The sequence below is a fragment of the Herpailurus yagouaroundi genome, unplaced genomic scaffold (genome assembly GCF_014898765.1).
Source record: "Herpailurus yagouaroundi ecotype Mexico unplaced genomic scaffold, PumYag 162, whole genome shotgun sequence".
In the NCBI taxonomy this organism is placed as follows: Eukaryota; Metazoa; Chordata; class Mammalia; order Carnivora; family Felidae; genus Herpailurus; species Herpailurus yagouaroundi.
The window spans coordinates 60457247-60471352 of NW_024412403.1; the positions used below are offsets into that span (position 1 = coordinate 60457247).

General features: G+C 42.6%; 1 long non-coding RNA gene across 1 annotated transcript in view; it reads right to left on the bottom strand.

The window, feature by feature from the left end:
• Positions 1–8267: 8267 nt before the first annotated feature.
• Positions 8268–14106, bottom strand: part of LOC121036242 (uncharacterized) — a 28680-nt gene continuing 22841 nt past the window's right edge. The window contains exon 3 of the long non-coding RNA XR_005793287.1: positions 8268–8500. This is a non-coding gene — a long non-coding RNA (uncharacterized LOC121036242). The remainder of the gene's footprint in view (positions 8501–14106) is intronic.

Genomic DNA, 14106 nt, shown 5'->3' on the forward strand with positions numbered 1-14106 from the left:
TGAGCCCTCCAAGTACACAGCAGGATTAATCCATCAGCCTAGCCAGGCTGGGAGAGGAAGTATCAATGATATTGCACTCCAGTGAGCACTGAAGAGGCTCCATTCATGGGCCGACAAAACCTGGGAGAAGCCTCCGACTTAATCAGCCAAGGAGGCTCCAGCAGTAGGAACAAAAGAAATCAAAGCTTTACTTGGCAACCGAGACATAGCTTCTGCAATCTTCCTGATACCTGAGCCCCCTGGCTCCAGCAAGGCACGCAGGCCTACACACACACACACACACACACACACACACACACACACACCCCAAATAGACTGAGGGGTTACAGGGTTCCAGAAGGAAGGGGAGAACAAAGAAGCAAAACACCTGAGGAATTAGGTGATAGCTGCTATGATTGAACAAGAGCCTCATTTTAATACTACGTTTTAGACCGTGCTCTAGGAATGCTAAGAGTTTAAATTAAAAAAAAAATTAAGATTCTTTTTACACATAATAATCAAGGAACACTTCAATGAGGTTTAAATGAAACTCTTGCATGGACTTCCGTGTGAAACCTTTTAGGGTTCTGGAGTTAAGCTTCTACCATATTATAGCAGTTGTGATGCTTTGTACCATACCTTTCCATAGAGTATCTAGCTAGGCTTTTTTTTTTTTTTTTTTTTTTTTTTTTAATATTCTGTCATCCTTCTAGTAAAGTAGGTTGAGATTATGCACAGCCCCATTTTATAAGTGGGAAAACTGAGGTTGTGTTTCTTATGGCTGCTATTATGTCTATGGTATGCTGCTGTAATCACCTGGGCCACCTTCATCAACAGGCGTGATCATTGTCCCTGAGCTGACGGCGGTACAAATGAGCAGACTGTCCTTGCCCTTCAGAAGGTAAGTGCCAGTGCCAGAATGAGGACGGGCAGTCAGGATACCACACACGCAGCAACCAGTAACTCCCCTGGAAATAGAGGCGTGATGCTACTCCCCTCCACACTAGTCTCAATGCCACACTCAGCATTGTCAGACGCTGAAAGTATCTGGGAGATCATCTGATTAGGATGACTCACAGAATTAATTAATTACTTGTTTTTGTTTTGTTTTGTATGCACATGCTTGTTTGTTTTTGGACCTTCTGCTGCCCTGTACTATCATAAATTGCATCTTTCTGAAGGCAAGTCTGAGGAAGTTTGCATACATGAGTATGTATTAGTAGTGAATGGGCATTGTCTTTGAAAGCTTGCTGACACTGTCAGCAGTGTTTTGTGGGTCTTCAACAAAGATGTTTACTAAATAGCTTTAGGGCAAATATTTTTGGCTGAAAAGTCTAACATTCAAATGAACAGAAGAAGTTTGCAAGCAAAGAATACAGTTTATTATGTTCAGTTATTCTCCATAAGGAAAGGGTAAGAGACGTGGGGTTAAAAATCACTCTTGAGGGGCGCCTGGGTGGCGCAGTCGGTTAAGCGTCCGACTTCAGCCAGGTCACGATCTCGCGGTCCGTGAGTTCGAGCCCCGCGTCGGGCTCTGGGCTGATGGCTCAGAGCCTGGAGCCTGTTTCCAGTTCTGTGTCTCCCTCTCTCTCTGCCCCTCCCCCGTTCATGCTCTGTCTCTCTCTGTCCCAAAAATAAATAAATGTTGAAAAAAAAATTTTTAAAAAAAAATCACTCTTGAGTGGCCACGACCAGTGGATGATGGGCATGGTTTCTTCTTTAAAATATGATAGCTGTGGCCACAACAGGGTAGGAAAAACTATGGAAAAGGTGTATCTTTCTCTTGGGTTCAGCTACTTTTCTGCTGTGTGCGTCTCTCCCTGCTAGTGATTTGTTCTTACCTATGAATTAGGGGGCCCTTGTCATTACATCAGGATGTTCTTGTATAGCTCTACCCTTTGATATTTCCCCTAAGCAGTGTCCCTGACTTAGGACCAAACCCATTTCCCTGCCTTCATCATTATTTTCCAGCTCAAGGTCCTGATTTTCTAGTCCAGATATGACTTCCTGATAATTGGATAATTTCAGGTATTGTCTCCAGAACAGAGAACTTTGGGGGTCAAAGAGCCTTCACACAGCAGTCCTCTCAAACTCCTCATGAAGGGTCTGATCATGAATTGAGTCTGGCATCTTAAGACCTCCATTCTCCACATCACAGAGGGGACCAGAGCTCTTGGTTGTGAGCAAAGCAGAGGAAGCTGCTGCAGTTGTAAAGTATTCTGAAGGTTTTTTTGTGGAGAAAGACCTTCTGGCAGCCCTGTTGTTTCCTAATAGTTCCCCTTCCACTCTCAGTGGTGTGCGTGCAATTATCCAGAAACCTCCAGGCCCCTTCTTCAACACACGTCTGGCCTTCCTGCTCAATGCTTTTCCCAAGTGAAAACGCAGCCTCTGCAGACCGGCCAGTCCCTCAAGCTGATTCCCCCCCGTTTCCAAAGTTACTTCCTGCCTTGGTGGCATCTTTCATGAGAAGGGGCTGGAGGTGTTTTGCACCACTGGCACGCAGTGGGCACAGTATATATGGGGGCAGAGTTGAACAGATTGCCAAGAAAGGGATGGCATCCTTCTGCTGAAAAACTCCTCTAGAGCTTGGCCTGCATCTGGGATGGCATTCTTCAGAGGGTGGTCTAAGGCTCACAGTGGGCTATGAGGACCTGCCTTGTGAATCCTTGAAAGGATTAAAATGTCTGTGTGGAGGAGGGATCTTCTTACAATAGAAGATGGAGTAAATGAGCCATAGTGCCTTTGGCCAATTAAAAAACTTTGAGAGCACTGGAGAAAAGTATAGTCTTGCCAGGAAGTAAGATAAGAGTGCTGGTGGTTCACTTTGGCCTGCTCAGGACACTGTCTCAGAATGGAGGGAGGGAGTGGAGTTTCAGAAATTCCTCTCTGGTGAAAAAGCTTTGGTGCTCTCTCATCATTCAGGGTCCCAGATAACTTCTGTCCGGGAGAGTACCTGAGTGGGTGTACCAGTGTTTGCCTTTGCAAACCCCCCTTTTCTTTACTCTTATAGCTGATAGCTTCCTCCATCCACCCCACTGCCAGACAGACATATTCAGAAGCATTCTTCAAACAGTGTGCTTCCACTGGTTGGGTTCTCTGCACTGTCCCTCCTGCTTCCCTGAGATTTCTCCTAGTTCATCTTCACTGGACATTATGTATTCATTCCCAAGCCTTTGACTCACACATTTAAAATGATTTCCTGGCATACTTCCACAGGTGGCTAATCACATCCACTGTGTATGGATTTTGGTAATTTAACTCTTATAGTGAACTGTATTTCCAAAGTCTTAGAATACATCTCATTGTGGCCTCTAGGCCCTACTGTGTCTCCTAAGCCTGTGATTGCTTGGTAGGAGCAAACTGTCCCCAAATCATAGCTTGTAGGTGGCAGAGATAGACAATGAATTGGTGTATCCTGTTTATTATCCCTCCTCTGAATTCAGGAGCAGCCTTCAGCTCTTCAGTGAAGCCAGCTCTAGACATCCTTCCCACACTGCACATAGAGAGCTGGAATGATATTTGGCTGAGTCCCCTAACAGCAACTTCGTGAACAGCAGAGGAAGCAAGCAAGAGATAAAAGGCAGCAGCTGCCAACGAATGCTCACACAAACTGAAAAGTTAGCAACCCATGCCCCAGAATAGGGCAGAGGCAGCATGTCTCCTCTCTCTGAGTCAAGCTATTAGTTGTAGCTTTCAGAACAGTCCCAGGTCCTGAAGAATCACTTGCTCAGCAAACACCTGCTGGTAGCCTTCAAAGTGCCAGGCAGGCAGTATGGGCATAGGATGAGTAAAGGATGCGTGAGACACAGTGCATGCACTCAGGAACTCACAGTCTAATGATGGCAGAACACTGGCTTACTGGCAAGTGGCTCCTGGAATAAGTTACGGGATAATGACTGGCAAGAAGGAGAAGGAACCTTTGGAATTACCTGGAGACGCATTCAACCTTGCAGTTCTTCCAGCCAGCACAAGGCTGTTTTTCAGTGCCAGCAGCACTGCTCCGCTTCTTCTTCCTTCTCCTTGCCCTCCCACTCTTTCCTCTTGGCCTGTGGAGTCTGGCTGTTGGCCCGTCTGAGGGCTGTGGCCACTGCTTTACAGGCTGAGTCATTCCCACCCACCACCCCACACACAGCAGGGCCCCCTCCATGAAAGGAACGGGGATCTTTAGATCAAGTTGAAGTTTGGACTGATTGATTTCTTTATTTTAAAGAGGTTAAGGAATGACAACTTTTATTTGAATGTGAATGAGCTTCGACACTCTTTTTTAAAGCACAAGGATATTGCTAATTTTTAAAAATACATCTACCCCCATCCTACAGGACTTTGGTTAGAGACCTTGGACTAGTGAGTGAGAAAAAGCAAGTAAACTAGCCTGGTTTAAAATGCTAGCCAGGAGAGTTGCATTCGTTTTAGTTAAAGAAAATTCCAAAACCAAGTGAAGTGCTCCATGAGCAGTCATCCCTACCTACTCTATTGTTTATAAAATGATAATCCAACATATTATGCATTTGACAAATATTTGGTGTTAGCCATCTTACTGAGCCCTGGAAATAGTGCACAAGACACAGTCTCAACCCTCATGGTTCCTTGAGGATGTTTCTTCAAAGTAAAAAATATAGCTTCCTAGAGGTTCCGCCAGAATTAAAATGCTCTTTCTCTCCCTCTCTCTCTCATTCTGTGTGCATGTGTGTGTGTGTGTGTGTGTGTGTGTGTTCCCCCCTCCTGTTTTTCTAAACTTCACCCCCCCTTTCTGTTTTTAAGTTTTATTTATTTATTTTTGAGAGAGAGACAGAGAGAGTGAGTGCGGGAGGGGCAGAGAGAGAGGGAGAGAGAGAATCCCAAGCAGGCTCCAGCTGTCAGGATGGAACCCAATGCGGGGCTCAAACTCACACACCATGAGATCATGACCTGAGCCAAAACTAAGAGTTGGACTCTCAACCGACTGAGCCACCCAGGCGCCCCTCACCCCCACTTTCTTTCTCTCCTCACACTGGTGTTAGTCATGGCAGAGTGTGTTAGCAGCTATGACACTGACAGCCAGGCACTGCTTTGTATGATCCATAATTTGCTACATGGCTGTATCAGTCAGGATAAACTAGGTTCTGCTGTAGTAACGAACAACTCTGAAATCTTAGTGGCTTAGTGGCTTAAAACAAGAAAGATTTATTTTCCACTCAAGAAATATAGTCATCATAAATTGGCAGGGTCCTTTGCTTTTTTGTATTTACTTAGAGACACAACTGATGGAGCAGCTACCATCTTGAATGTTGCTGGTTATTATACCAAAAGGGAAAGAAGGCTCTGGAAAATCTCAAAAACAGGCCCCATGCTCTAGCCTGGAAGTGTCACATGTCACTCCCACACAAAATTTAAAGGCTGCACCTAGTTACAAAGCTCCATCCAATTCCAAAGGAGCCAGGAGATTCAACCCTGAGGAAAATGGAATATTTGTCAAATAGCACTAGTGACCACCAGAATAGTGAGTAGTGGATTTGATCGATGCTTATCCAAGCCCTAAGATGCTAGGCCACTGGGCAATTTCAGCCTCACTATAGCGAATTCTGTTTCCTCAGCCTCAAAGAAAAATAGGAAAATCGCAACTACTGCTAAGTTTCCAGAATGGTCTGATCCCAGGGTTACACTTCATGCCATTCTCCAGCCATATAGATAGACATCCCAAAAACATGGAGATAAAGGTGGCAGTGGGGCTCCAGTCATGAGACCATTAGATAAAGAGGCTTCAAAACCAGGCAAATTGGGATTTGAGTCCTGGGTTCGCCATTTACTATCCATGTCAACTCAGGCAAGTTTCTTAACTTTTCTAATTCACTGTTTCCTCACCTGTAAAAGAGACTCAGAATTTTATTGTTGGGATACACTGAGATAAATCACGTAAATCCCTTGGTATTCAATAAGTAGTCACCATTATTTTTGGTGTTAGGATTGGAATAATAAGTAAATTATCACTGCAATGTCTGAGAGAAATCATGTAGCAAATCTGAAGGATACTTTAAAGTTACCTTTCCTTGAGATGCTCTACTACCTGTCAAGAAAAAGAATGTAGGAGAGAGATATGCGTGAGTAGCAACAATGATGCACACAAGAGAAGCCAGTGGTATGATACATGCTATGTATGAAATTCCTCTACATGCACTCCCAAATACCTTTTAGGATTAGAATGCCTTCTCTAATTCCAGACCTTGATTGAATGCCTACTATGCCCAGACACCTCACATGTAATATTCCATTTAATCGTTGTGATGAGCCCATCAGCTCATATTTGCATGCCCATTTAATGCATGGGAGACTTTACAGCAGAGTGGGTAAGAGCATAGGCTCTGGTGTCAGACTGCCTGGATTAAAATTTTAACTCTCGTGTAGCACCTGGGTGGCTCAGTTGGTTAAGCATCTGGGTCTTCATTTCAGCTCAAGTCATGGTCTCACAGTTCGTGGGTTCGATCCCCATATTAGGCTCTGTGCTGACAGCATGGAGCCTGCTTCAGGTTCTCTCTCTCCTCTCTCTGTCCCCTTCCCCCTCCCCCCAAATAAATAAATAAAATTAAAATGTTTGAACTCTAGCAATAATCAGCTATCTGACCTCAGGCAACTTACTTTACCACTTGTTCATCTGTAAAATGGGAATGATAGTTACATGTCACACGGTTGGTGGGTTAATTAGATGAGATGATATATGTAAAATGCTTAGCCCACTGTTTGGTATGTAATAAGGGTTCAATGGATGTTATTTAGAATCAAGACTCCAAAAACTTAAGTCCCTCGCCCGAGATCACACAGTTAGTAATTAGTAAAATTTAAACTCTGGTCTTTTCAAATCCAAAGCACATGTGCCTGTGTGTTACCACATCGTTCCATTATTTACACTCATGCAATTACCCTTAGGACTGCATTACTCTTCTGAAATTTGGGTTAGGCCGTTCTCAGGCATAGCTGGAGAATAGCCAGAAATCATGCAGAGGGCAGACTGTGACGGTGGCAGTAAGTAAGTGGACTCATTCCATTTTCAATACTGATCCAAATAGGACCCTAATGTTGTTTGACTCTATGGAGGGGAGGTACTGCTTCACAGGTCTTGATGCCCTACTATTAGGGACCTGTAGGTCATCAGGCTGTGTGTGAGGTGACTGCCCTATGTTTTCTTGCCTGATCTTTAGACAGACTTTTGAAGGAAGTGCTTCTTTTCACCAACTGTTTAGGAGGAGACTAAGATCCAAAGGGTTAGTGAAGTAATGTACCCAGGGTCATGCAGGTGGAAAGTGGCAAAGCCTCTGAGAAATAAATTCGGTTGAAAACAACCTTTACATACTGAACATCTAGTAATCTTATTTCTAAAATGTAGTACAGCCCCAGGTCTTCGAAATAGTAAATGTTCATTGTAGAAAGGTTGGAAAGTAATGCAAAGTATAAAAAAGCAGGAAAAATCATCCATAATTCTGCCACCCAGAGTCAATCATATTAAGTCCTTTAGTATATTTCCTTCAGGTCTTTTTTCTTTCTTTTTCATTATGGAGTTAATATCATACTAAACAGTATCTAATGCTACATTTTAGAAGACCAAGAATGAATTCAGTGGGCATTTCTAATATAACAAAAGTCTTTGGTTATAAGAATTCAGGAGTTGATAATAATAGCTGCCGTCTATTTACTATTTCTATATGCTTGGCACGGTGCAAAATACTTTAAAAAAATTTTTAATGTTTATTTACTTAAAGAGAGAGAGAGAGAGAAAGAGAGAGAGAATGAGTGGGGGAAGGGCAGAGAGAGAAGGAGACACAGAATCCGAAGTAGGCTTCAGCCTCCGAGCTGTCAGCACAGACCCTGACACAGGGCTTGAACCCATGAACCATGAGATCATGACCTGAGCCACAGTCGGATGTTTAACTGACTGAGCCACCCAGGCACCCCCCAAATGGTTTTAATTAAACTGTCTCTTTCTTTATCTATCTAAAGTAGGCATTACCTAATCAAATAATGAGAATATTTATGCAACCAGTATTTTAATTCACTCCATTTTTTTAAGAGAAAGAAATAAAAGACAACAAATATGCTGATAGATCTGATCTATTTTAAAAACCCAAACAAAACACTGCCAGGCTGTAGCCTGTGGTCACCATGAATTCTCTTCTGTTTTCCACCCTTTCCATGTGCTTGGACAGTGAGGACTGGTGTCCATGATGATGACCACAGTGATGATTCACAAGCATCACAGATGAAGGGAGTTAACTACACTTCCATCCCTTGGCTTGTGTCTGCATAGGCCAGTGTGTGAGTAGCCCGGATTATGGGACCACTTAGCAGACTACAGAGACAAGAAATGAGCCACATCTCCCCACTGTGACCTGGACCGTGTTCTGATTTCCTCCTTTGGTCATTTTCGCCAGCTCTGCAGTAGCCCTCTTGTCCCTGGGATCTGGACTTCAGGACTGCCCTCTCTGCAGCCCCAAGACCAGCCACAGACCGAATGCAAAATGGTAGCTGGTTTGCTATGCGGACGGTCCATGTCCTGTGGGATAAGAAGAAAAGGGAAGGAGAGAAAAGTCTCTTTGAGATTAATGCAAGTCCTCTCAGTCAAGTGAAATCTAAAAATAGCCTCCATGTGGTAAGAATACACGACCCCTAACGGTCCAAAAGGGAGATGCTAGGGGAGGCTCTGGCTGCAGAGATGCTAAAGGTCAGAACTGGACTTTGGGGCTTGATTATTTTATATGTTTAAATACTAGGTCTGTGTTTTGATAACTGAACTTGCTAATAGCCAGCCACTTGAATTGCTGCTTCTAGCTCTTTGTTTGTTTTAAATAAGAAGATTCAGCCAGTAATAATGGGAGGAGCTGCAAATGACTTCCCCAGTGGGGAGTGTCTGCTTGTTTTTCCTTCTGCCTGGGCATGCTGATGTGCAGGCCACACTCACAGACTCATGCATCTGAGGATATCGCCCAAGGGAGCCCTCGAACTGTGTATTTATGTAGGAGGTGTGTACATGAGGGCCCTCAAGTACCAAAATGCACAGATAACTGTGGGTAAGAAGAGGACTCCTGTTGCAAGAATTTAAATATACTATTTCCATTACATTCAATTCTTTCTTCTTTCATTTGGCAAACCTTAATTGAGCACCTAGCGTAAAAAGTACTGTGCTCTTTGCTGTGAGACCCTGAGATTTCTTTTAAAACAGGCCATTACTCCTCCCCTTCGAAAGCTTCCTGTCTGATGGAAGTCCCTCTGATCGTCCATTAAAGCATACACAAGTCACCCACACTGAAAGATACTGTAGGAAATATGCTTTAGGAGTGATACTGAAGATAGGTAGTGTAGGAATTCAGAAAAGTCAATGTTCACTTCTGGCCCAGAAGACACTGAGGAAGATAGGCATAAGGGAAGATATGGGCTAGGAATGGAACAGCGAGTATCCAGAGGGCAAAAAGAGGCATGACAAACCAGGAGACTGGTTTACCCTGGAGAAGAATCACATAGGAAGGCGTATTGAAATGAAGCTGAAAGCTAGGGGTCAGATTGTACAGAATCTTTAATGTCAGATTCAGTTGACGTAGGCACATACAGATGGGCAGGGGCAGGGAGGTACCTCCTAGGGCCTCAGAAATGTAGGAGATGAGGGTAACATTAGAGCAGAGAACACTTTCAGAACATCTGCTAGGCCAACAAGCCATAGCTATTCCCTAGAGAAAAACATTAATGCAGAATTTGTCAAAGTCGTAGAAAGAAGATAACTTCTGAATAAAAGATAGTCCTTTAAATTGTGCCAAATAAGAAAAATTAATTAAATTATGCTCATTTTTTTCATCGTGGCCCAGTGAAAAGTTAATCACCACCATTGATGTGCCCAAGTCCCTTAGTCCAAGTCCAAACTCACTAAGGAAGCTCCTATCATATGAATCTATAGGAGAAGAAGGCACCTGAGGCTACATTGCTGCACTAGCTGCCCCCTTGGCCTTGCACATTGGTCTCTTTAGAGCTTACTGGCATGAATAAGTGTTCTCTGGTGGGACACTGGCCAAATCACATTTCTAAACCTTCAAAGCCTAAGGCTACACTCTCGATTTTGGTGAATCCACCAAGGAGAATGAACCTGTCTAGAATCTGATCAGGGCAGCTCACCAGCTTTCTCTCTGGGCCTCCTTAGAGAGCTCATCATTCAAAATACCCACAGTTGTAGTTATAAAAATGTTTGTAGTTTATAGACTCAACTCTATTGCATATGTGAATCACTAAAAAGTAAATAGAATAAATTTGCACTGAAAGACCCTAAATGTTTACACTTGTTGATGATTCAAAAAATTATTTCACCAAAAGACACATCTAGAATATATTAGAACTCTCAAAACATCACAGAAAACAAACAACCTAATGCAAAACAAAATAAGGGGTGGGTAAAATAATTGAACAGGCACTTCATCCAAGAAGGTATCTGGCTGACAAGTGAGCACATAAAAAGTTGTTCAACAACATTAGTTATTGAGGAATGACAATTAAAACCAGACAGATAACCATTGTACACAGTTTTTTTTTAACATAGGCTTCATGTCCAGCATGGAGCCCAATGCAAGGCTTGAAGTCACGACCCTGAGATTAAGACCTGAGCTGAGATCAAGAGTTGGACCCTTAATGGCGTGAGCCACCCAGGCACCCACTCCCCTGTCGTGCACTTAGAATGGCTAAAAGTAAAAGTACTGACAGTGTCAAGTGCTGACAAGGATGCAGAGGAACTGGAACTCTCATGCATCACAGGTGTGAATGCAAAATGGCCAAGCTACTGTGGACAAGGGTTTGCCAGTTTCTTTTAAACATGTACAAGCCATGTGACCCAGAAATCCTAACCCTGGATATTTATCATAGAGAAATGAAAACATATATTCACATAAAAACTTGTACATGCATGTTTATAGTGACTCTAGTTATAATTACCAAAAACTTGAAACACCAGAAACATCCTTCACCAGGTAAATGGGTGCACAGAAGCTACTTCAGAATCTGACAATACTTTGGGGGAACTTTCCAATCAATTAGTATCATGAGGTGGGATCAAAGAAGGAAAATTGCCATATGTTTTCTTCTACTTATTAAGATTCCAGATAGTGTAAGGATTTGATGCTACTACAAACATGAAGAAAATGTGTCGATTGTTCATTGATGCTTGTATTAGCTATACAGTGTGTGTATGAGTATGTTAGATCTAAGTGTGTAAGCTCTGAGTATGAAGTCTAGGTTTTGACGGAGCAGGGGGTCAAGTATGTGCGCGAGAGAAGTAAGAGACAGTCTGCATGTAGAATAAATGAAAGTTGGGGCACCTGGGTGGCTCAGTCGGTTAAGCATCCGACTTCAGCTCAGGTCATGATCTCGCGGTCCGTGAGTTCAAGCCCCGCATCAGGCTCTGTGCTGACAGCTCAGAGCCTGGAGCCTGTTTCAAATTCTGTGTCTCCCTCTCTCTTTGACCCTCCCCCATTCATGCTGTCTCTCCCTGTCTCAAAAATAAATAAATGTTAAAAAAAAATTAAAAAAAAAAAAGAATAAACGAAAGTCTCTGTCAGTGTTGGCTTCAACTCCAGAACCAAGAGAGGCAACTGCCTGCGTGTATGTGTACATGTTTGATTAAACTTTTAAAAAATTAATACTCGGGGCACCTGGGTGGCGCAGTCGGTTAAGCGTCCGACTTCAGCCAGGTCACGATCTCGCGGTCCGTGAGTTCGAGCCCCGCGTCGGACTCTGGGCTGGTGGCTCGGAGCCTGGAGCCTGTTTCCGATTCTGTGTCTCCCTCTCTCTCTGCCCCTCCCCCGTTCATGCTCTGTCTCTCTCTGTCCCAAAAATAAATAAAAACGTTGAAAAAAAAATTAAAAAAAAAATTAATACTCAAAATCACTGAGTTTTAAAAAAAAATGATCTTTTTTGTGTGAGAGGTAGAGAGCCTTATATTTTCATTAGCTCAAGAGAGTAGACAAACTTGGGGCGCCTGGGTAGCTCAGTCGGTTCAGCGTCCAACTTCAGCTCACGTCATGATCTCGTGGTTCGTGGGTTCAAGCCCCACATCAGGCTCTGTGCTGACAGCTCAGAGCCTGGAGCCAGTTTCAGATTCTGTGTCTCCCTCTCTCTCTGCCCCTCCCCTACTTGTGCTCTGTCTCTGTCTCTCTCTCTCTCAAAAATGAAAACAAATATTAAAAAAAAAAAAAAAAGTAGACAAACTTAAAAACTTGGTAGGGTGCGTGGCACAGCCAGAGGAAACCATCCATCTCCTCTATTGGTTCAGCCTTGTCATTCACTGTCCTGCATGCTGAGGGGACATGACTCAGTGTGATTCACCCTCCCGTTGCATCAGCTGCTGCATCTGTAAACTAGTGACCAATCCTGAAGCAGCAGAAGTTCTTTTGATATAAATCTATCTCTGTGTTCCAAAATGTGTTTTATCAGCAGTGGCAAAGCCATTCACTGAAGTAAATGACACATAAGTTTACCAGCAGGTGGCAATAGAGGTAATTGTGTATCCCAAAAGATTAAATTTGTATTATTTTATAAACCAGAGCTGGGAACCATCAGAACTTGATTGAGCCCCAGCTTCAGCTCCCACTGCATTACACTAGCATTTTATGAGATGGAATTGTTCAAGCCTTAGATGCTTTAGGGAGACACATAACCTTTTCCTGACTGAGCTGCTGTTGTGTTCAGATTTCCAAGGGAGGGTCCTCTAAGAGTCTGATGGTTTTAGTTGAAAAAAAAAAAATGGATATAGTGGCAAAATCATTTATAGTCCCATAAATTAGATTTATTTGTGGTGATGGGAGGCACAAAACAGTGAAGTAAACGCTACGTTCAAATATAACCTCCTGGCAGTATTAAATGAGTCTTACCCTAACTGTCAAACAACAAAGATAAAGCAATTAGACTGCTTTTGAATGTCAAAGGGACACTCCTTGGTTAATTCCATCCACAGGGGAGAAAACCCATAGATATCAATGGGAAAATAAACTTTTTGTTTACACACAATAATTTCAAAGGCCAGTGGAACAGGGAAATTTGCTCCCAAACTCATGTCCTCAGTGGGTCACAAAGTATTGCAAGAAAGTCTCACTTGACTTTGTTCTCAAAGTCTTTGTCCTCACCCTAAAACTTACAGATTGCCCATTCACCTCCCTGCTTCGCCACTTTCCCTGATTCTCTGGCTCTCTCCCCCTCTGATGGCTCCCAGACTCCTGACTCTCAGTCTCATCCCCATGGGCTCCCTGTTCTCCCTTCTGTTTCCCACAATCTCTCCTAAATGAAAGGGAATTTGGAATACATTAATTTAGAACAATTCAAATTACTATTGCTCTTTAATGGTCTTCAATTTAAAGGTTCATTCAAGGGGTGCCTAGGTGACTCAATCGGTTAAGCTTCCCACTCTCGGTTTCCACTCCAGTCATGATCTCGAGGTTTGTGAGATCAAGCCTTGCTTTAGGCTCTCTGCTGACAGCATGGAGCCTGCTTGGGATTATCTTTCCTCTCTCTCTCTGTCCCTCCCCTGCTCATGCTCTCTCTCTCTCAAATAAATAAACTTAAAAAAAAAAAGCTTATTCAATTCCATGATATTGCTAAAAATCAGAAATAAATTGCTTTTTTAATTATTTAACTTACTTTTTAAGATAAATACATTCATGTGAATCAAAATTCCAAAGATGCAAAAGAGTAAAAATGTTCTTCTTACCCTTTCTCCTACAGAGCTCTCCCTGGAAACAACTGATGCTACTATTTTCTGATAAATACTTCCAGAGATATTATATGCATATATACGTAAACATATATATTTATATGTGTGTGTATGCAGAGGTATATGAATGTACATATATGTGTGTGTATATATGTGTGTGTGTGTGTATATATATATGTATACTTTCTTTATTTTTCCTTATTCTTACACAAATCATAGCATACTTTATACAAAAGCACCCCGCTTTCTTTTTTTTAGTTAGCTATATATCTTGATGATCATTCTATATAAATCCGGAAAGAACTTTGTCTTTCTTTTTCACAGACTTAGAGTATTATGTTGTATGGAGGGTCCATCATTTATTTATCCAAACCATTATAGTGAGGATGTTTCCAGTTGCATGCTATTTACAAAAAATTCTG